Below are 23,369 nucleotides of genomic sequence, written 5' to 3' on the forward strand. Positions count from 1 at the left end.
AGAGACTGGTTCTGCTTCTTTGCATATAGTCCGACAAAGGCAATTTAAAACATATTTACTTATGGTCATCAGAGCATCAGCATCTCGTGCAATGAATGATTAAGACTGTTTGAACAGATCTGTTGAAGGAGAGAAATGACAGTTACCTTAAATTACTGATCAGCAAACAAGTCTGAAATATTATTTTGCACCAGTCCCAGGCACCTTCATTCCAGGAGGATTCCAGAGCTATCTCACTTGGTAAACTCCCAGCAGAGAGGAAATACAAGCAATGCATGAGGCAGCAAGCCGCCGTATCTCCGTGTGCATACCCTTAACCACAGAAGCACTGGAGACAATAAAAAAGGGTAGAGAGGAAAAACTGCTTGGGTATAGCTATACTAGATACAGTCCTGCTGAATTTTAAAAATATATTGCAATATCTTTTTCCCAGAGTGCAGCTGACTCTTTCCCAGTGAGTGCAGCTCACACCTAGAGCTGTGCGAGAAATGTTTTTTTTTTTTCCCCTGCCTTTGCATCACAGGGGAAAAAAATATTAAAAAAAAGAAAATAAAGTGGTTTAATTTCTTTGTTAATCAAAAATAACTCAACATACACAGAAAAATACAGACACCAACTTCAGAAGAGCTCAGAACCACCATATTCACTTTAAGCTGATGGATCGAAACAGAAGTCCCACTATTCGTACATCATCTGCTCTAATCCAGGAACCAGCTCTTTTGTTTTGGCCCTCTCACCATTTGTCCTCCTGCCTCAAAATTCCACCTAAACCTCAGACAGTTTGATTGAGTCTGGTACTTCCCTGCAAAAAGTCCCAGTTTTGATACACTCTGTTAAATAAAAAGCTGTCTTATAAGAGACTTCCAACCTCAACCATATCATTTTAAGATCAGCAGGATGCTGATAAGTATAGTATAAAGTACAGTAGCACGCTGAATGGACACACACTTTTTTCTACCGAGTTTAAGGGTGCTTGAGGAATCTTGTAAATGATGCCATTGAGCACTGCCCAGAGAGGGAAGCAGCATGGGAACATACGAAGGTCACAGCAGACCTTACTTAGCTCTCTCTCTCCCCTCCATGCCCGCCCTCAACTGCAGCTTAGCGTGGGATCCTGACAGCAGGAGGTTCCCACTACAGGCCTTTGGCTTCATCAACCCCCGGACTCTCAGCTCTTCTCAGGGACTCTCCACACACTCCAAAGAAGAAAGATCCCAGGCATTCGTCTGGGGCTCTGGGAGCCGCTTGCCTCATTCCTTCTGAGGAAACAGCTGGAAAGTTGCCCTCAAAAACTCATTTGTGAGCTGCATTCCCTCCAAAAGTTTTATCAGCTGGCTCATTTCAAGCAGGTTTTACAGAGGGATGGGAGAGCTGGACTGGATCAACGCCTTTGCCTATCCCAGGCACCAGATCCTCAGACCCAAGCCATTCTTCACAAAGTCCCCAGTGAAAGCTTTTTACAGATGCAAAAAACATGCAGGCCACTTTCTCCTTTCACCTTCTCCCCATCTCACCTTCCTGACCCCAGAGTTATCAGAAAGTTAGACATATTCTCTGCCTATCTAGTAAAATGTGAATAGCCACCTTTTCTTTCTTCTGTCTGTCTGAGAACTGACTGGAAAAACCAAAAATCTCTCAGGACTAAAGAATTTATCAAACTGAGGCATAACTACACTGATGAAGAACATTGCAAAGAGAAGCACAATTTTAATTATCTTCCCTTCTTGGGGAAAAGCAGAAGGAGAGCAAGTCAAGAATCCCCTCAGATCACAGGAGGACTTTAAGAAAGGCAAAGAACTACTAAAGACCAGTGTTGGCACAAAACCAAATGGGCACGAACTGGCTACGAACAAATTTAGTTTGGAAATTAGAAGCAGACTTCTAAACATCAGAGGAGTGAGGTTCTTGAATGGCTTCCCAATAGGAAACAACAGGCACAAAAGCTGTTTGATTTTGAGACAGAGACTGATAAATTTATGAAGGGAATCCTACAACATAATTTCCTGCAATTACAGAAACGCTGTACTCTGTGACTCAGGAGGTCTCTTTCAGCCTTGGACACCTCATCCTCTGCTAAGCTAAAACAGGATAAATAAATAAAATCCAGAGATGAGATGCAATAGAACCAGAATATTAGCAGGGCAGCTAGTATAAGGGTGAGTCTGCTTTCTTTATTAAGCAAATTTATGGGGGGTTTTTTGAGTGGAATTTATCCACCTGTAGGGACTTTGGTATTTCCAGGTAAAAATCTGGATTGTAAAGGAAGACAGAATCAGTAATAAAGTTCTATATATCTGTGACCACCTGCAATCAACAATACGGAGATGAACCCTTCCACCTATCATGCAATCATTAGACTAGACTGTGAGAAGTTACCTTTGCAGACCTGTGTCCAGAGATTAAAGCTGTCAAAAGAACTGTAAAAAGGGGTAGGTAAGTGAGAAAATTAAAACAACAAATCATTCAGGAAGAATACGAGTTAAACAAAGAAGTTTTATAGCTGAGAAATGTGTGGATGGGTATAGAAACAATCACCTGTCTTTTTCAGACTTAAGTAAAATTTTACTGAAAAGAAGTCTCTGAAACCATTAAAGAGTCAGCAGGGAGAAATCTTTTCACATTCCATTTCTATATTGAAAAACCCAAGATAATACCACCCTATTCTACACACAGAAGAAAAAGCAAAACACACGAAGCTGAAAAAGCATGAAAAATATAGTACTGTAACATAAGAAGTCATCTGTGAACTCTCCTGTAGCACATCAAACATGAGGTATTCATTCATTCCCACAAACGGAGTCAGTGATGATCTATAAGCTGCAGCTCTGCATTACACATTTCAGTTTCATGCATTTAAGCCAGAAAAACATTCCCAGGGGATTGAAAGAACCCGCTACAGTGAGTTGTGGTTCTATTTCAGATCATATCACAGCATAACAAATCACAGTTTCAGACACTGGGATAAGGGGCTCAATAAACCAAGTAGCATGATAACTTCATGTATATCCCTTCCACACACGCAGCCATGTGTGGAATCAAATCCACCCGAGGCCCTTCAAACTGTACAACTACAAAGCAATAATCACTCTCGTACCTACATGTATCCATATACCATTATTCATCCAAATACATGCTCTTCAATACACATTGTTTACTACATACTGTTGTACAGCAGTAGCTATCTAACCCTGTCCACACACACCAAGACTGTTTACCAGATCTGATCTCTCACATTTGAGGAAGCAGAAGAGAACATAAGTATTTAATGCAGAAAGTTCTTTTGGTGCTACTGGTTTGTTCTGGTGGCTTTTCAGCTGGGCTTCATACAAAGTGGTCCTCAGAAGCAGAGTCACTAGACCTATTTGGTAACTCACCAATTCCCTACAACTGCTATCCCACAAGAAATTCTGAGTACTGAGAATGATGCACTGGTCCCCTGTTGGCTTAGCACATTTTTAGAGTCAAAGCGGTTTGTGAATTAAGTAAATTTTTAGAAGAAAAAAACCCAAACAACCCACAACTTAAAGGTTGGATTGGAAAACCAGCCATATTGCAAGCACCCTGTACTGGAACTCCAGTCCTGCTGATCTTTGCTCTGGTTCACAAAGAAATAATGTTAAAGCATGCAAGGGCATTAAAAAAAAGTTTTTCTTAATAAAGCATCTTACAGCACCCTGTGCAGATCAGCAAATCTTTCTGAAATATGAAAAGACTCCTTTTAATCACTGAGTAAAGATGAGAGACAAAACTTTCAAGAGAGTTCAAATATTGCCGAGGTATGAGATACTATATTTACCTAAAGAATTTTGCACATTAGATGCCTGACTATTAATGTCATTTGGTTCTCAGGCTGAGAAACTGAAAATGTAACTCTGAGCTATTTTGACTGTCTGGGCCTTGGGACAAGAAGGAAGTCAAAGTAGCAAGCATGAGCATAAGTCACCAAACACTGACAGTCACACTTTCTCGTTCTCTCTCTATTGTGCTCAAAGTCAAAGCTCTGCAGTAGTTGCTTTCTTTCTAGCTAATTAAGGTGTCCTGAAAAGATAAATGAAACAGGGAAAAATAACTTGGCTGGAGTACATTTTCATTTTTCCATTTTAATTTCACCTACAAGTCAGCCACCTTAAGCATGATACTGGACAGTTGGCGAAAGCACAACATTATTGACTACAATCTAACATCACTAGAACTCATTATTTGTTCTCGGGTATTTTCTTAAGTAAAAAAAAAAAAAAAAAAGGGTTGTTCAATATAAATAAATCCCTGAAGGGCTTCCAACCCAAACACTGTACAGTATTAGACGATGAAAGAACTGTTAGCGAAGTGAGCAAGAAACAGGAAGTTGGAACTACCTGGCCAAGTTTCACTCTATAACCTGAGTAATGTGCAATTAAAAAATAACCAGCACAAAGAGTGAAAAACAGCTTCCAGTACAAATATATACTTTTTCGACAAAGTGCTCTATAGACAGAAATCAAAGATTTTTTTTTCTAAAGAATATGATTAAAAGACAGTTATTCTTTAAATCTTAGGAAAAAGGGAAGAAGACATACATACAAATGTGAAAACACAAAGTCTGCATAACGTTTAAAACCAGTATCTCTTTTCTTAAATACAACATCCTGCCAAAAAGCTTAGTCCCTGCTAAAGTTATTACACATCCTTGTAGGCACTACCACAACCTCTGTGCCACTGTCATACATAGTCCCTCTGTCCCAGCTTCCTCCAGTCTGAAAGGAAGTGTCTGCAGTTCACAGTCTTTGACTTCTAGATGAGCTTAATGCAAAAGCCCACGTGCAATTTTCCAAAGGGCCTCTAAACCAGGCAAAGAATGCAGAGCCTGAAAACACAGGGCTTGTGTAATGCAAGTGGAGTACTGAAAAACCGCATGGGGTGATTGAATGATTCGGAGGGCTGGTAATGGAATACAGTATGTCCTCCCACCAGGTCACTGATTCACCAGGCTGAATCCATTCTGGATAATGAACAAAAACCATTCCCATTTGATGGCTGCTCACGTGAAATGAATTGATCAAGACTGTCCTGGTAAGTGAGTGAGTTTGCCACAGTATTATTTGTCACTTCAAACAAAAAGATCACAGGGACTTCTGTTGGCTTAACCTAAACAGATTACAGAAGAAGCCATCCAAAATCATTCAGCCCCTTGTTGGCAATCTGACAATGCTGGCCAAAAAAATAAAGCTGAACAGAAAGATGCTGAACTTCAGTTTTGATCCTCTGACTGGACCAAAACGGACAGCTAGAGAGCAGCACTGGGGAATTTGACCCAGCCATGGTCCAAGGCAGCACTTGCTTTGTGGCTGAACAAAGGGACTGCGGTTTTCCGGGGCTGTCAGCTTAACAGTTTTCACCCAAACTAAATTAATTTTGCCTTCTTAAAATGAAAACAAAAGAAATCCAACTCACCGTTGAAGCTGTCCAAGATTTTGGAAAGATAATAATCCTTCAGTTTACTCGGATCTGTGCTTAATAGATAGATGTGAGTGCCAAGATGTAGTTCAGCCCCAGCTGCCAGTGCACCTTTCTATGCAAGCAAACCCATCTTCCTGCCTTTTAGTACGCACAAATTTGGCACATTTAATCAAGTTACTGTTCATTTTACTGAAGTATCAAATTGCCAGAAAAATGTTTTGTTTGCCTACCAAAAAATAAAATTGAACCTTCAGCATGTTTTCTTAAAAAAAAAAAAATCAACAAAAATTTACCATTTTGATGCAAACACTGAAGTTTTTACTATATTTTGGGTCTGTTTTAGCTGCAGTAAGATGTATTTAAAAAAAAAAAAAAACACAAGAAAAACAAAACAAAACAAAATCATCCATTCATCCCCTGCATCTTTGAGTCCTGTACCTGAAAGTGTATGATAATGCCCATCCTGCTGTCAAAGGCACAAGCTGTCAACACAAGAGTGAAGCACTAGTGTAGGCATGCGCACACACACGCATGCACACACATAGTATTTATAAAACTGCCGCTGTAAGGGATTTGGGGTTTATTTTTTTAATTAACTGAAAATGATAACACAAGAGCTTTTCATCTGGCACGAGCTTGGGTTTCATCAGCTGCTGGAAAAGATTCTCTTGGAGAAATGAAATTACAGTGTTTCTCCATGTACTTTCCATGGATTTGAAAATAAACACAGATATATGATCATGCCAGTTAACAGATGTAGGTAAAGTCACTGGTCTTGATACATCTAGAAAGATGCTACAGAGCTAGACACACAATCTGGCTAACACATCATATTGACTAAATGACAGAACGTCCAGTTAAAAAAAAAACAAACATGAAGCACAAGTGAAAAGAACTGGGAAGGGCCGTCGCAAAGGAGGCCCTTAGCCTACCTGCGGCACCTGGATATTGTGTTATACAACATATGGCATAAGAGACAGCTCATTATCTGATGCTCCTTCTGCTCATCCACATTTCTCACCATGTCAAGTTTCTCAAATAGGACAATGCATGAGAGCAGGAAACTAAAAATGATGCAGACGAAGACTTCAGAATTGCTTTTGCTCTATACTCCACTTTAAAATCACCAGTTGCACTGTGAACCAGTTACCCCACCCCCACCCTTCCCCAAAAGGATAATTTTACAAGATGGTAAGCAACAGCCCCGAGTATAAAACTTACCCTTCCCAATGAAGGCACTGAGAATTGCAGCCCATACTAAATAACAGCAATGCCAGCTGCCACTTTGTCTTTTCTTCTCATATGGAACCTTTGCAATCCACGGTCTCTTGAACATGCTCAATTGTAAAAAAGGAAGGGGGGAATCTCAGCAGGGCCTTTTTTGGTCCCTAGGAATCTAGAAATTCCTACCTCTTTTCCCCATTTCATGCTCCAAAACACATCAACTCGATACATACTTTTGCTAAGTGCTCAGAAGATGATTTCACAGGTTTCAGGGTGTAGCAAAGAGAACAAAAGCGATTTCGCCATTGCTTTGATTTACTGGCTGGCAAGGTCAGTGCAGTACTTAAATGTGATTATTTAATGATATATTAGGTCACTACCATGTGTTTGTAAGTATAATTAAACTGGTAGAGAGCCTAAAAGTTTTTTTAAAGACTTCTTGTTCATTATTTTTTACATTTAAGAAATAATACTCTCAATAATGGATTGAGATTAAAGAGAGATTGAAGTTTTCCAAGGATTCTGATGAATCTGATTAAGAAGAAAAGAACTTTGGAACTACAGATAAGAAAAAGGAACAGCTCAGTCATCAGCTGTCTCAGACACAAGATGACAGCTGTACATACGTGAAGATGGAAATAAATTAATTCCTTGGAGGATGCTCACGCACATGAGCATTGGCAGATCTGATGTAGCCTGTCTGTAAGAGTCAGGACTAGCCGCATACGGGTATCTACTCCACTGAAATTATTCCTTGGGGAACACATTCCTGCAATAATTCCTGTCCATCTCCACCTTCAGAGCTATTAAATCTTATTTACTTTCCTTCACTTTCTCTGCAAGTCAACATTTTTTGATGTTGCACAGGACAACGTCTTGAGAGGTCTCCACTTATACTGATAAACATATCCCTTGTGTAATGGAAAATGTGGCATTCCAAATGATTGCAAAAGTAGAGACAGGCAAATAAATCAGACATAAAACCACATCTATCACCGTTCAGTGTAAAAAATTGTCAATGAAATACATTATCAAAGAACAAGGCAGGTTACTACACTGTCAGCACAGCGAGTCTTTGATATGAAACTGAGGTTTTAAGTTGGGATCCTGCTTCCGTTATATAAAGCAAAAAGAGGCTTTACCTACAACAGAGAATAAAGCCAAACACATCTCAGCTGTTTGAGCATCACAAGCCTTCATAACCTGTGGTAACATCCTGCACTGCATAACGCCAGAAACATTCTTAAAGAAAGGATTTTGCAGTAGGTTTCATGAAGTAGACTATGATAAGATGCTCAAAGATGAATTAACAACAAGAACCTGAGGCTCTGCAAGACAATGACCAAAACTCATAATATTAGAAACCAAACTGTTGGTAATTTGTTGAGTAACCATGAGTCTTGCTTTGGCTAGACTCACTCAGCAGAGCTACTGCCAGTGTAAGCAAGTAGTAGAGAAGCACTCCAATGGCAGGCACAGAATTTATAGCACCGCCAACGTTCTAGGTATCTACTGGCAGGTAAAAACAGTGGTCTCTAATGAAAGAAGATATTGAAGGAAGCTCTGTTTCTTTAATTTGGCATAAATATAGGTAGAGGATTCTTCACATTTTGAGTATCACGTGCATGTGTCACATTAAGCTAATGTTTTGGAGACTCTGCAGGAGTTAACTGCATGACCTCAGCATCAGCAGTCTAACAGTGCGGACACTCAGGTACAAAGTACCTCAATGAAAAACACTCAGGAGCAAGATAAAACACATACTAAAGTGAATTGCCAAGCAACACAGTAAAATAGGATCAGGCACATCAAACTGTCTCTTCCATTTGTGAAGCAAAGGTTTTAACTTGAAACTTAGGCAAGTAGGAGAACTGAAATCACTTCAACTACCATATTAAACATGTCATGCAGGCAAATTAAATAGATGGGGAGATGCAACTGATAAGAGCTTAGCTGAACATCAGTGACAGTGGAGGAAACACACTTTCAGTGAATAAATCAGCCTCCTACCGAGACAAGCATCTGCTAGGTCAAATGTGTCTCAGGATGTTCAATAGCTCTATCATTCTCAATGAACTTGCTCCACTGCCCAGAGGTCCAGCATGTCCTGCACAACACACGGGGGACAGCTGAGTAATCCCATCAAGTAGTCTGCTTGAAGGAAAGTGAAAAAGATTCCTCAATAAATTACTGAAGCAGCAGTCAGACATCTGACCAGTGCCTGCTAGTTCAGAGAGGAACTGAAGAGGGAGATCTTTCCTGTGATCCAATAAATCATTTCAAAGGGCCATTCGTACCTGGATGTCTAATGAATCCTAAGGACTATAAAGAAATGGCTACTTTTTTTTTCCTGAAAAAATACTAACATCCCAAGGATGCACTGTCTCACAATAACTTTTTTACTGTCTCTTGCAGGTAAGAAAGTTGACTCCTGCTCACATACTCCACTGATTCAGCAGAGGTAGTAGCCGTCTAAACTTTTCGATGAGGTATCTGGGAGTCTGAATGACTGTGTTCCATATGGTCATTCATTTTTTTTAATCATCTGCTTTGCCCAGCATGTCTCACATTAAGGACTCAAAACATGCAAATCTTTCCACTCCACTGCAAGTGATTTGTAAGTAATAGGAATAAAGCCAGACAGAAACATCTTGTTCAAGGCACAACCAAAGCCCCAGGTCACAACAGAAACATCAAGTTCTAATAGAGGTTTCATCAGACGAGAACTTGACAGCTCTGATCCTTCTCTACCCACAATAGAACTGCAATAATTAAAATAATACCTTCATTCCTTTTAAAGCCTTTGATTCAAGGAAACCCAAATTCCTATTCCATAAAGCAGCAGAATATTATTATACACATGGGGGTACACATAAACAAGTATAAACACACACAGAGGTAAGGAGAGTCTATTACTATATTCTCTAACTCTTCATTATATATGGGTAGAACACGGAACAATTATCAGCCTCTTGTACCAGTAGTGGTATTGGGATTTCTATGAAGAAGGCTGTACGCCTGTCTGAACATGTCCCTCCCCCTTTCCTCAAACCACTTGACAATATGCCGTTCAGTCATTAGGGTTACAGGTCTTATGATTCAGCTTATAGATCTCCATCCTCTGCTACACATCTGTGCTGGATACAAAGGATGTATATCCTCCCATATCAGATGTCGAACTCCAGCCCGCAACTTAATCGACACTGAGTGAGAGCTCTTCCTCATCTCCCACACCATTACTGAAGTAATGTTTCTGTCAAGAGATTCCACATTTTCCCTCCTCTTCGTTACCCGGGCTGACCCCACAACACATTCCAGAAAAGATAACAGGATCATAACCAGGCTCTAATTTCTAGAGCTGTTCAACAGAACTTATATTTTTCTCTATAATTCAGATCATCACTTAAAAAACAAACAAAGCAAAAAACCACCCCCACAACTTAAGGGAACAAAAATTAAAAACATTGACTGCTCCAACTGGATGCTATATACTGTAGCTTTCCGTATGTGTGTACAATTTCTGTTTTAATTGTTTAAAACATCTTATCTCTACTCAATTTTTCACTTGAATTTTCACCAGCCCCCCGTCTCGGGGCGGGGGATGCCAGATGCAGCAACAGCGCCCTCTGTCCGATGCAGAGAAAGTGGCATTTAATGCCTCTGCTCTTCCAGAGCTGCCAATGTATTTAGTTAAATTTAAACAAACATACACAACATTTGCTCGGCAATACTTTGGCACCCAGACTTCCACTGATAACACAGTTTTAAAAAGATTCTTATTCCTTCTGCACACACCCCATTGCGTTTTTAAACTGCTTAGCACGAGATTTGTTTTTACTCTGGAAAAGTAAATGACAAGTCACTTCAAGCCTCTTGAAAGTCTTTTTTTCAAATCTCCCTCTTTAATCATCTTCACGAGAAATGCCAATTACAACTCTTACCACCTTTCTTTCCCCCGGCCCTTGCTGGTTTCCCCTTCCCCACTCCTGCAGCAAAGTGTCAATGTGGAAAGAGGATTTCGAAATAGGAGCACAAACACTGACAAATCCTCAAAGTTTTTTTTTACACTTTTATTTTGCCTCCATGTTTTCCCAGCTGCTCTGCTTAGAAGACAATAAAAAAAAAAAAAAAAACCGGCCTGCAAAAAACATTACAAATTAAGAGACTGGAAAACTGCAGCCCGAGGAGGAGGAGGATGTGACTTTAGTTTGACTTACCAATTTTATCCAGCTGTATATTTTCCTACTTGCTTTTTACAGCAGCTGAGCTCAGTGCTCAGGAACGTCCACCCCGCGTCCGGGAGCCAGGCAGAGCCCTGATCCCCAGGCTGGATGCTGCTGAGCGAGTGGAGCTGGGGTGACGGCTGCTGCTGCTGCTCCTGCTTCTGCTGCTGCGTGCGCTCGCTCGGACCCAGATCAGGAACTGCTTCCCATTCCCCAGCCCCGCTCCAGCGCTGCGGGCTTCGGGAGGCAGGGCCGGCCCCTGCTACTGTGCTGCACTTTCTTAAAGGGACAAGCTCCGGCCTGGCAAGAGCCCACAGGAACCGGGAGCTACCGGGACTGCCCGGGGCGGCGTCTGGAGCCGGAGCGGCGGGAGGGGTGGGCTCACCGCCTCCAAGCCGGCTGATAACCATCGCAATACGAGCCGGTTTCCTACCTTGTTGTTCTTGGGAACGAGAACAACACTCTTCTACACAGCTTCTCATTCGAGGCTTTCAGGTGTTGCGGGTTTTTTTTTTTGTTTGTGTTTTGTTGTTGTTGTTGTTTTTTCTTTTTGCTTCCCTCACGCCCTCCGCAACGTCGGTGGGAACGGTGACCCGGCGAAGGAGGAGGCAGCGGCGGCGGCCGAGCCCCGCGTTTCTCCGCACCGTGGGCGCAGGGTCCCATCCGTGGTGGGGACCCCGGTGGGCTGCCATGCGTCCACTCCAACCCCCTGCTCTGCGGCACACCATCCCCTGCCCACGGGCTGCAGCAGCACTAGGATTAGGCATAGCCCCTGGCAACTCCCGTCATTTTGACCTGAACAGATTTTTTTTTTATTCCCTGTAACGGAGAGGATATGACAACTAAATAAAAAGCCCTCATTTCCCAGTTTTTCCCTCGTCAGTCATTCTCCAGATAGCTTTAATCCCGTGTAAACCACTGTTTCTAGCATGCTTTCTATTTTCTGACTTCACTTTCAACTATATCTTATATTAATAGCTACACTAATATGGGGGAGTTGTCTGCCTCGTGTGCGTTGCTGTCTGCAGTAGAACAAACCGCATCCTCTGTTAAACAGTAACGCTTAGATTCAGAGATAGTAACACCATCTGCAAAATATCTCTCTCCATTTTTTTAAACTCGTGGAAATATATGGTTTGCTCTCTGTACGTGTAAGTCATTTGTTTTCATTACAACAACTGAACTCTCATGATGACAACACCAATCAACACATATCACAAGGCAAAGTCATATGTATACAAATATGCATATATTTAATGGCACGACCACAGAAAGAAAGTTACAGAGGAAAAATATCCCCTTCAAACTGGCAGGCCAAAACTAAAAAGATGAGACCAAGTCACCACTGTCCTGTCCTCTCTGCCTACACACACACCAATGCACAATAAGCACAGCACGAGTACAAACTGCTAGCGAGCCAATGTAACTTCTCTTTCTTTGGTTCTATGGTAAAAGAACATGGATACAAACCAAAAGGTGAACCCAGCCATTTTAATGGTAACGGTTCTTCACAAACAGGCTTAATTGGTATCCACTAACTACTGCAAAGTAGCCATTTAGCCACATTACTAAATCATAAACTTCAGCATTACTAGCCTTGTATTAAACCATGGGGACCCATCGGTGTTCCTCTAGCATGAGCTGTACTATGTTCCTGCCTTTCTCAGCAGAAAGCCTGGGAAAGTTTTATATGATTTACACATGCAAACTACATGCGATGCATGGCAGAAGAGATTTTATAATTCCATCAGTCCTCCCCTCCGTTCACATGTTTCCATTGGTCTATTAATCCTCACTTCCTACTCTTTCTACTCACATCTCTGCCTGCTACTTTTTTCATCTCATCCTCCAAGTCCCTGCCCTTTTACTCCCTCTTTTCCCCTTCTGCATGCCAAGTACTTCTGCAGCTGATCTCCACCTTGCAAGCTTCACCTGTCTGTCTTGGTCCCCCCTTCTCCCCTCTATACTCTCAGTTTCTCATTGGAAGAGGAAAGAAGAGCTGAAAGGAAAGGTGTGAATGATTAACTGATTCCTTCTCTTGCTTCCCTCTCCTTCCTTCAGCCAAGGTTCTGGAGCCAGAGACCTGCATCCAGCCCTAGAAACTAACCTGCAGGAGCAGGCCAAGGGACAAGGGTCAGGCAGGCTCGCATTAACGGCACTATCTCCATTTCCACCTTAGCACACTGTACCATTTATTATGATACAGTGTAACCAAGACAAATGGCCCTTGACTTGTTCATCAGTTAAAAATTAACAAAACACTCATCTTTAAGACAAAGCTGGTCATCCATTTGATGCCTCAACTAAGGTTGTTCTGATATGTTCAAAACAGGCAAAGTCTGCCTACAAGACAACAGGGTAAGGTGCTGCAGTGGATGGGGATTTGAATGGCAAAGACACCAATGATGGAGAGAAACTGAGGCTTGGGGAGAGCTAAAGTGATTCTCCATTGTTCCGCACGCACAAAACAAGATCATGCAAAACACAAGAAAGTACCTAGCAGGAAACAGGCTTGTGCCACTGGCCCAGAATGATCTAACCATCATAAACGTTAAGATAAAAAAAAGAGTCTCTGCTGTTCCTTACATATGTTGCTCCTTACACTCCTCCTAATCCCATGTGAAAGCTGCTCCCCCTCTCACCGCAGCATCTGGATTGACATTGACAGAGCATTGTCTCATGGTTACAGCACAACTCCTGGTTTCTATTACTGGCTGTAGGAGAAATGTGTGGTATATTAAATAAAATAAAGGACATAGACTTCGAATTCTGCTGCATGCTTTGATATTAAGTCACTAGTAAATGAAACTAGATAAATCACTGATTCTTTCTGTGACTCTGTTTCCCCAATAACAAAAATGTACATTTAACTCTGTTGTTATGTAACTCAACACTTGTATAGTAACAGCTTGGGATGAAAGACGCCAGAGAAGCCAGCTTTTTATTATTAAATACTGAACTGCAGATACCTCAGTGAAAACTGAAAAGTGTTGCAGTTTGCAGAAATGTTTGATTATGCAGAGCAATCCCCTTGCACAAGAGGTGACATTTAATAGGAGCTATTTTTGTGTCTTAGCTTAGAGGGGACAGCAAAATCAGAAGTCATCCCAAAGTTACCGGGAAAGAAACAAGGTATGTTTCTCTTTCTGAACAGTGTATCATGTAAGTTCTACATCCCAAGATCGCACCAGCATACTTAAAAAGGCAGCTCCTTTGGAATTTAGGAATAAGATCATTGAAGATATCACCTGCCTATTTCTATAAGTATTTTTAGGCTCTGATGACCAAGGTCAAAACCAAAAAGCTATAGTACAAGGGCCCTTAATAGTAACGAGTGAAAAGACAAGGGGAAAGGGACATATAAAAACAAATAGATTATTTTCTGCTCAAAAACAGAATCCTTATAGAACGCTGAAGCAAAAGCTTCTGTGAGATGTTGCTCCACTTCTGGAGATACCAACTGTTTGTTAGATCCGTTGTCAAAACAAAAGGACACGTGTATAGTAATCTAACAACAAAAGTGCCCATTGTGAGAGGAGACCCAGTGCCAGGCTGCCTGCTCCATCTGACAATGAGATTAAACACCATGGCTCTGTGCACTCGGCTGCGTGCCTTGCCTGACACCACCACCCAGTGCAGCTACAGGGTCAAAGACTTCTGCTCAGTCACCACAGGCTACAGAACTAGCAAGACTTCCATACCCTCCCTAGAAAGATTTTTTTTCTGCATGTCTCCCAGTCTCCAAAATACCATACAGTGTTTTGAGCATCTCTGGAGTGTGACATGCAGAGCAGTATTACTACTATACACTGACATTGGATGCAACATGGTGATGGAACCATCACTATCCTTTCTTATCAGAGCCACAAGAAATTCTGTTCCCTGTCTCTGAGGGGCTGAAATGAGGCATAGATAGTCAATACAATACAGACGTGCATATCTGTTCTTTTAGTTAATATAATTCTTCTAAAATTATTTTTATCTTTGGGCTCAAACCACACCATCAGATCTAAGGGCTGGATTCCTCTCCCACTGACTTCCCGATGAATAAGGATGGAATTATGTTCCAATTCAGGGGTATATAAATTGCAGAGTAAAGCTTTTCAATCCTAACTCACATCTTTAATGTGTTAATACAGAAGTTTGAGAACTCACTTTGAACTTTAAAAAAGTAGGGATCTGGACAATGCTCATCTGAAATAATGTTCATTACTAATTAAAAATTAACACTATTAATGCCACAAGATTGTTTTCCACTTCATGAATCACAATGCATGTACACACCTTTGTGTGCATGTATGCATTTACACATGTGCATGCATGCAAATGTTTGAGTGAAACTATGACAGAACTTATTGTTGTTAAGGTTAGCTTGCATCTGATGTATTGTTGGTGCACCTCTTCTTCTACGGCATTCCTGAAACCATGGAAAAACACATTTTAGTTAGCTGCCACAACAAACCCAGCGCAAACATTTATTTTTGGTTGGTTTGTCCTCTCAGTTGATAAAAAAAATGCTTAGAAGTAAATAAATTGGTTCCCAGACCCTACACCTTATCAGGTCTGTAAGAGTTGTGCAGTTCATAAAAGCTAGGGCCTTCAACATGAAGATCATGTTCTTGACAATGCCTTAAATCAACATACTACCTATCAAACTACTTCTACCAATTGTTCTTAAATAAAAAGATCTTATTTCCATATTAAAAAATGTCCCACACCACAGAATTTATGTCAACTACAACTACATCAAAATCCATATCCATCATAATAAGATGTTGTAAGATGTTGGTTTGGACCTTTCAGGAGATGGCACATTTCAATTTCACCTTTTTCCCTGTGTTTTTTCTGTTCACAGCTCCTTCTCTTCCATTGGCTTCTCATGCCCATTATAACTTGCTCTCCTTTATTGGTCAAGATTTAGTGAGTGGTCTGCACAAGTTGTTTGCTGACAAGGGAACAGGCAAGCCTAAAAGCAAAGCCATCTTTTGTTGCTGCAACTCAGGTAACAGCTATGTAAAAAGGAAAAAGACATTTGTTTTTCAGAAAGAAGGTTTACAAGCTCTTATAAAGAGCACGTCAGAGATCACTCCAAATGAAGGAAAAAAGAAAAAAATGTGTAAATTTTACAGGAATTGTCTCATTTCTCCCTTTAGTTTTGCTTGGCACTTCTTAAACATTTTGAAAGTGCAACCCTGTTTTCAGATAACAGCCTAACTCAAACCCAGATCCCTCAAAGCAAGGGAGACAGAATCAGCCAGAATTAGATTAAATTTCCTGACACCAAAACATTGATCTTCTGCCAGCAATTAAAGGTAGTTAACAGTCCCTGACTACTGTAAACACTTGTAGCCAGCAACTTCACCTTGACTTCATTTGTCTGCCTTGAAGGAACTTGAGTTGTGTTCACGTCTAACACTTTATGACCATTTTGAACCTATTCATAATACTTTCTTAGGGATAACAGGCCAGACTTTCAGAAAAAAAAAACCTAAGCTGAACTTCAGATCCTTTCAGTTTATTCCTACTTTTCAGTTAGCAAAACAGAGGATACTGATTCGTAAAATGGAGTCTTCCTCTGCTTTCCCCACCATTTTTGAATGCTTCCTTCTATTCGGTATGTATCTTCTCATCTTCCAGAGAAATAAATTTTTTTAAAAAAAAGAATCTGTGTTCTAGCAAATGGTCACCTTACAGAAAGGGCAGTATGCAGACAAGAGATCTGTAGCACAAACATGAGTAACTACATCTTGCTGGCTACATATACTAAATATCTGAACTAAGGAGGGCTGGAGTGAGCTTGTCCCTGGGCAGCTGCTACAACAAAAGTCTGTATAATAACATTCCTCAACGTTTCTCATTTGAAGGATTTTTTTTGCCTTTTTGAAAAAAAATTCAGAGACCACCTTGGGCTGCACTGCAACCTAGGCTTTCACTAATGATAATTTTAAAATTAGTTTGGGCTCTGAATGGTCTGTGCTTCTTTTCCCTCTTATTCCCCTGATTTATGTGCATGGATTTGTTTAGCTGCACAGCAGGGAGGGGCATGTGGGCTTTTTAAGTTTTGGAATTGGTTAGGAAATGCCTGATGTTGTATTGACCATCATTTAATTAGCAATGATGCAGATCAATATGTCTTGCTCCAACCGAGAATACAGCATTAATACGGTCAGAAACAAAGTCAGTCTCTAGCTATGAACACACAGACCTCAGTGACTTCCAGAAAAATCAAAGCAATGTCTATATAAAGGAACAGGGAAAGGGAAAGGCTATTTCCACTTCTTATTCTGATACAGGGTCTAGGCCAGATCTTTGACTTCTGGTTAGAACAAAACCAGAGTGAAGAAGTAATGGCAGTTTTTTAATGGCCCTTGTGACTCTGTGGTCCATAAGCTGATCAAGGTATGTTAAGATTCTGATGTCAACTTAGAACAGCTTTGAGGTTTTGTAAATGATACTTGGCTACTCATGGATCCTGACACATCTGCTTAGCAGGCAGGGAGCTCCAGCTAAATATCCTCTTCTTTATAGCCCTGGTGACAGATCTATCGCACGGCTCCTATTCTACCTAGGAAACTCACTTCCTTCAAAAGGGACTTCAAGGTTGCCAGTTCTGCATGCTTCTGAGTGCTTTGTAGCATCTCAGTGGAAAAAAAAGGAGCTGGAGCAATTACTCCTGGCTCCATCAGTGGTACTGGACAGAGGACAACATTTGCTTACTGTGTATTCTTTGCAGAAGAGCTAGAAGGATTAGTTACGGTTGGTGTGTCTTGCTAAACTCTGATTATTCATGTCCTCCGAAGTTTACATGCAAACTAATTAGCAGCAGTGATCCCTTAGTAAGAAGCTGAAATCAATTAGGAAGGCAGCTGACCTTATTATAGCAATTAATTGCAAATGACATTTCGTTTCAGTACTTGATGACCAAGCTCTTTATTCTGGCTTTTGGGGCTTTGGTGTTTTGTTGTTGGTTGGTTTTTCCCCCCCTCCATTACACCACTGTTAATCCACCCTGATTTTTCCTGGACGTAACTTCCATCACATAGAATCTGTCCTATTTTGTGACACACACTTTCCTGGAGAGTAGTTTGCAGGAATTCCTGTATGCTTAGGAGTCTTGGAAATGGGACAAAGTTCCTACGGAAAGGTGGCTCCTTACTTCTAGGCAAAGGATGCTGAATTGCTCTCGGAAATCTGCTTCACTGTGAGGGTGAGGACAGGGGAGAAGAAAGGTGTAAGCCATCTTTGTTGTACTTGGCAAGATGGTTCAGTTCACTGGAAATGCAGAACACCCTGCTTCAGTGGGGTGCTAAGTAGTACATGTGTGATTACCAGAAAGATTGTGTTGCTCCGGAGACAAAAAAAAAACATTGCGCTCTCTCTGAAACAGTTGACTGGGATATGAAGAAGGGCACACCCAGATTCTGCAAGGTTTAATTCCACGGTGGTAGTCTGAGTCAGAAGGACACTTGGTGTATGCCAAGAGAGAAGCAAGAATTTAACTAGGTAGTGGCCCTGATTCTATGCAAGATGTTCATGCACAGAGAATGGGCTCCTAAAATCATTGTTTGCTCCTGAACCACTGCACATGCCAGAGAACAATGTAGTCACCTTGAGGGATGTGACTGAATTAGTCAGTTTTCCAGAAGACTTCAAAGACATAAAATGGTAATGTGTTAAAATTATGGGGAGTAGAACTCTTTCTTTTAAATACATATTCATACACAGCTAGAGAACTGGAGCTGTGAGCAAAATACCATACTTTGTTTCAGGTAACAGAATCTGAAGTTTAGCATTTGTATTTTTTTGTATTGGCTGACTGTGAGGTTCTAACAGCTGTGGGAACTATCTAGGATACTGACAGAGAGGCAGGATCATGCCTATGGAGACAACTGCAGGAAACTTACTGCTCAATTCAGCAGAAGTATGACTGAGCTTGAGCCCTGACAACTGATTCACCACTGCCCTGCTGCTTGGCGTACTCATTTACATCAGGGTGAAGCTGATGTATTCACCCACACTTTACACTCACATTGCACTCATGTAAGTACTGCTGCAGAGTGCATGCCAGTAGGGAACCGGGTCACAGGCCTTCACGGCATTTCAGATCCCATAAAGTGGAAATGCCATAGGAAGAAAAGGTTTCACGCTATTTTGTCTCTGTAAGTGATTGCTTCAAGCACTGCTAGAGAAATTGAAAGGACACTGAAAAGGATGAGACATTATGTGCAATTAGGCTTCATGCACAAATTGAATGCACAAGCTCTTTTTAATAGACTAAAGCCCTGAAGGATTCTAAATTGCACCAAGGAGGAAGATGATGACAGTAAGTTTTCTTCTAATTGGTGGCTGCTCTGAAGGACAGGATAAAGAAAGAAAGAGGAAAAGTAGAGCATAAAATCAAAACATCACTAAACTATCATTTGCAATAAGCATATTTACCAACTTACAAGAAATGCCTCCAGTTTAGGCTATAATTATAATCAAAACTAAGTGAATATGCTGGCCCTCAGACTGAGTAACAGCGTGACTAACACTTGTAGCACCGCCTGGATACAAGTTCTGCTCTGTTAAAATGGTGAAGGGGTGAAGAGAACAGATCGGGTAGGAGGATACAATATTTATGCCATTAGGATATAAACACACCTGGTTTGTCTGTAATTTGGGACAGTGAAGCCCTGTTTGCTGTAACCTCGCTCTAAAGTTAAAACAACCTTGCAATAGGTGGAAGATTCCTCTTGCCTGGAGAACGTAGGTAACATCACAGAAGTTTAAGAGAACAACAGCGATACCTAAAATCCTGTTCCCTGGTATTCTGCTCCTTTCCCATTCCCCATATGCGAATCAGAACTAACCTGGATGATATGTGTAGTTTCTGATTTGCTCTTCTCTCTCTTCTGTGTAGGTCTCTGTGTTCAATTCAGGTCCTCACAATGTAGGAAGAGCCCACCTTCAGATGAGTTAGTACAGCTGTTTTGACTGTAGAGATGGTCTTCTGGAGAAACAATTGCAAATAAATATTTCCTTTTAGCTTTCTATCAATATAAAATGCATCTCCAATGTTTTATCACTTTCAAAAGAAAGTACAGAAGAAATATGTACAGAGGTTCCTGTATGGTCTGTGTTAACTTCAGTACAGGGCTGGTCTTCCAGTGTTTTGACTAAATCACTTTATCTTAAACCAGAATGATTTGAAGCACGTTTGACACTAAGCAAGAGAAAATGCAGGTAGTAGGTACTACTGGGCACGTAAAGGCGAGAACACACTTAACAGCTTCTTTGCTGAAGCACTCAACAGTGCTATTAATGCACTATAAAATCAAATCCAATATGAGTATCTCACACATACCATTATATCTTCAACACTGATTGCATCTGCATTGTAGACAAATTGTTGATTGGTTACTCTACACATTGAGTATGGAGATCATAAGTGATCACTGACAGAGAAAAAGAAATAAATTTGTCTGCATAGAGTATGAGTAACATATACAAAGATGGTTTTCAGCTGATGCAGAACTATTGGCTTTCGCTTCTTCGTATCAGCTGCTCTATACAGACGGCTTCCAGGATTTAGGAGGAAATCTGTTATGAATTATTTACTTTTATCATTCAGCTAATTTTCTTGTTGTTGGGTTTTTTTCATTATTTTTTATTAAAGCCAAATGATTGTGCTCCAGGACATTCCACAAATGCTGCTGTTCTGTCATTTTAGGAAATACCATTAAAGCGACCTTTTCCTTGTTTGCTTCCCATGGCCTTTAACTAAGCTGTTTTAAGAGAAACATCATTAAAATTGTCAATTCCTCCATGGGTGCCTTAAGATTATTCACAGAAACTGTAGTCTTTGGGGGATAACAGAAACACAGGCCTTTTTTTCCCTTCATTAACCCCTTTTTCCACTGAAGTAACAATATCAACTTTAACACAGGTCTGTCAACACCAGGCAAATTCAGGACTCTTTTTTTTTTTTTTGGTAAGAATTTGATACTAGTGAAAGATACCACATTAGAAACGTTAGAGAGTGAAGTCCTCTACTCAACCTCAAATTATATATAGCACAGGAAGCAATTCTACTGCTCCCCCCAAAACCTTTCACCACAATTCCTGATTTTTGTCCTGACATAACTTATTTTTAGAGGATGTGGGACAGCACATCCCAAATAGTACTTGGCACAAAATAGTAAGTGCCAGCTGCGATCACAGTTTTTAAACTGTTTTGACTCAGTCATGAGAAAATAACAGATTAAGGTATCACAAGCACAGAACACAGTTGAGGTTGGAAGAGATCTCTGGCAATCACCTGCTCCAAAACCACTTCTCAAAGGAGGGTCAACTAGAGAAGGTTGCCTGGGGTCCCATTTGGTCAGGTTTTGAGTATCTCTATGGATGGAGCCTCCACAACCTCACTGAGAAACCTGTTACAGCATTTGATCATGCTCACATTAAAATGTTTATTCTTATGTTTAAATGGAATTTCCTGTATTTCAGTTTGTGCCCATAAACTCTTGTCCTGCCACTGGGTACCACTGAGAAGCATCTGTCTCCATCTCCTTTACTCCCTCCACCATCAGATATTTATATGTATCAGTAAGATCCCCTCAAGTTTTCTCTTCTCCAGAATAAACAGTCTGAGGTCTCCCAGTCTCTCCTCATATGTCAGACGTACCAGCCCTTTAATCATCTTTGTGGCCCTTTGTTGCACTCTCTCCAATATGTCCATCTCTCTTACACTGGGAAACCCCAGAACTGGACACAGCGCTCCAAATGTGTCCCATCAATGCTGAGCAGAGAGGAAGGACCACCTCTCTTGACTTGCTGGCAATGCTTTTCCTAATACAGCCCAGAAGCTGTTGGCCACCTTTGCCTCAAGGGTACATTTCAGACTCATGTTCAACTTGTTGCCTGCCAGGGCTCCAGGCCCTTTTTTGCAAAGCTGCTTTCCAGGGGTTGGGCCCAGCCTGTACTAGTGAATGACGTTATTCCTCCCGAAGAACAGGCCTTGTCATTTCCCTTTGTTGAATGTTACAAGATTCCTACTGAGGTGCTTCCAAACAGCAGTACAACCATCTGGTCTATCAATCATTATTCCCAGTTTTATGTTGTCTGCAAACTTGCTGAGGGTGCACTCAGTCCCATCATCCATGCCATTAATAAAGATGTTAAACAGTTTGGATCCCAATACTGACCCTGGGATACACCATTTGTGTGGCCCACAGCTGATCTGTTTGCTGCTGACCACAACCTTTTGAGCCCAGCAGCTCAGCCAGCTACTAAACCATGTAACTGTTTAGTTATCTAGCCCACACTTCATAGGTTTGTCAATGAGAACGTTACATGAAAGCGTCAAAAGCTTTACTAAAGTCAAGATAAACAGCATCTACTGCTCTCCTCATATCTACCAAGCCAATCATCTCATCATAAAAGGCTATTAGGATGGTAAGGCATGGTTTCTCCTTATAGATCCATGCTGACTACTCCCAGTTATCTTCTTGTCCTTCGTATGTTTCAAAAAGGTTTCTAGGATTGCTTGCTCCATCACCTTACCAGGGATTGAGATGAGGCTGTCCATCCTGTAGTGCTCCAGATCCTCTTTCTTGTCCCTCTTGAAGATAAAAGTGACAGTTGCTTTCTTCCAGTCCTCAGGAACCTCCCCCAGTGGCCATAACCTTTCAAAGCTTATCAAGAGTGGCTTCACAATGACATCAGACAGCTCCCTCAGCATTCGTGGGTGTATCCCATCAGGTTGCAGGTGGGAACTCGTTTATTGTCAGGTTTATTTAAATATTCCCTAATCCAATCCTCATCCATCAAGGGTAAATCTTCCTTGCTCCATACTTTGCTGCTGGTCTTAGAGGCCTGGGATTTCTGAAGGTGAGTACTTCCAGTAAGGACCACAGTGAAGAAGACTTGAGTATCTCATCCTTTTCTGTGTCCTTTATCACCAGGTTCCCTAGACAATTCAGCAGTGGGTCTACCTTTCCCCCTCATCTTCCTTTTGCAGCTGATCTTCCTTTGGACACACTTTGCTGCCCTTCATGTCCCTTAGCAGATTCTACTCCAGGTAGGCCTCGCTTTTCCTTCTCCCATCCCCACACATTCCGATAGTGTCTCTATATTCCTCCCAGGTCACCTGATGCTACTTGACCTCTCATAAACTTCCTTTTTATGTTTGAGTTTAGGCAGGAGCTCTTTGCTTATCTACACAGGCCTCCTGACACCTTTGTTTCATTTCCTGATCACTAGGATGAACTATTCTTGAGCTTGGAGGAGGTGATCCTTGAAAATCAATTGGCTCTCCTGGACCTCTCTTTTCTCCAGGGCCATGTATCATGGGCTTCTTTCAAGCAGGTCCCTGAAAAGGCCACAGTCTGCTCTCCTAGAGTCCAAGGTTGTGATCCTGCTTTTTTTTTTGCTCCCTCCTCTCAGGATCCTGAACTCTACCATCCCATGGTCACTGGAGCCAAAGCTACTCTTGACTTTCACATC

The 23,369-nt window shown here is 41.2% G+C and overlaps 1 protein-coding gene across 4 annotated transcripts in view; it reads right to left on the reverse strand.

The window, feature by feature from the left end:
• DAAM2 (dishevelled associated activator of morphogenesis 2) overlaps positions 1 to 23,369 on the reverse strand; it is a 217,256-nt gene that overhangs the window by 176,514 nt on the left and 17,373 nt on the right. For 2 of the 4 annotated variants that reach the window (XR_008465346.1, XM_054194893.1), the window contains exon 1: positions 10,878 to 11,136. The gene's annotated coding sequence lies outside the window, so the exon portion shown is untranslated. Of the gene's footprint in view, positions 1 to 10,877; positions 11,137 to 19,735; positions 19,876 to 23,369 lie in introns of those variants that run through there. The other 2 variants (XM_054194894.1, XM_054194896.1) reach the window with 2 other exon arrangements.

The sequence above is a fragment of the Rissa tridactyla genome, chromosome 3 (assembly GCF_028500815.1).
Source record: "Rissa tridactyla isolate bRisTri1 chromosome 3, bRisTri1.patW.cur.20221130, whole genome shotgun sequence".
NCBI classification, from domain to species: Eukaryota; Metazoa; Chordata; class Aves; order Charadriiformes; family Laridae; genus Rissa; species Rissa tridactyla.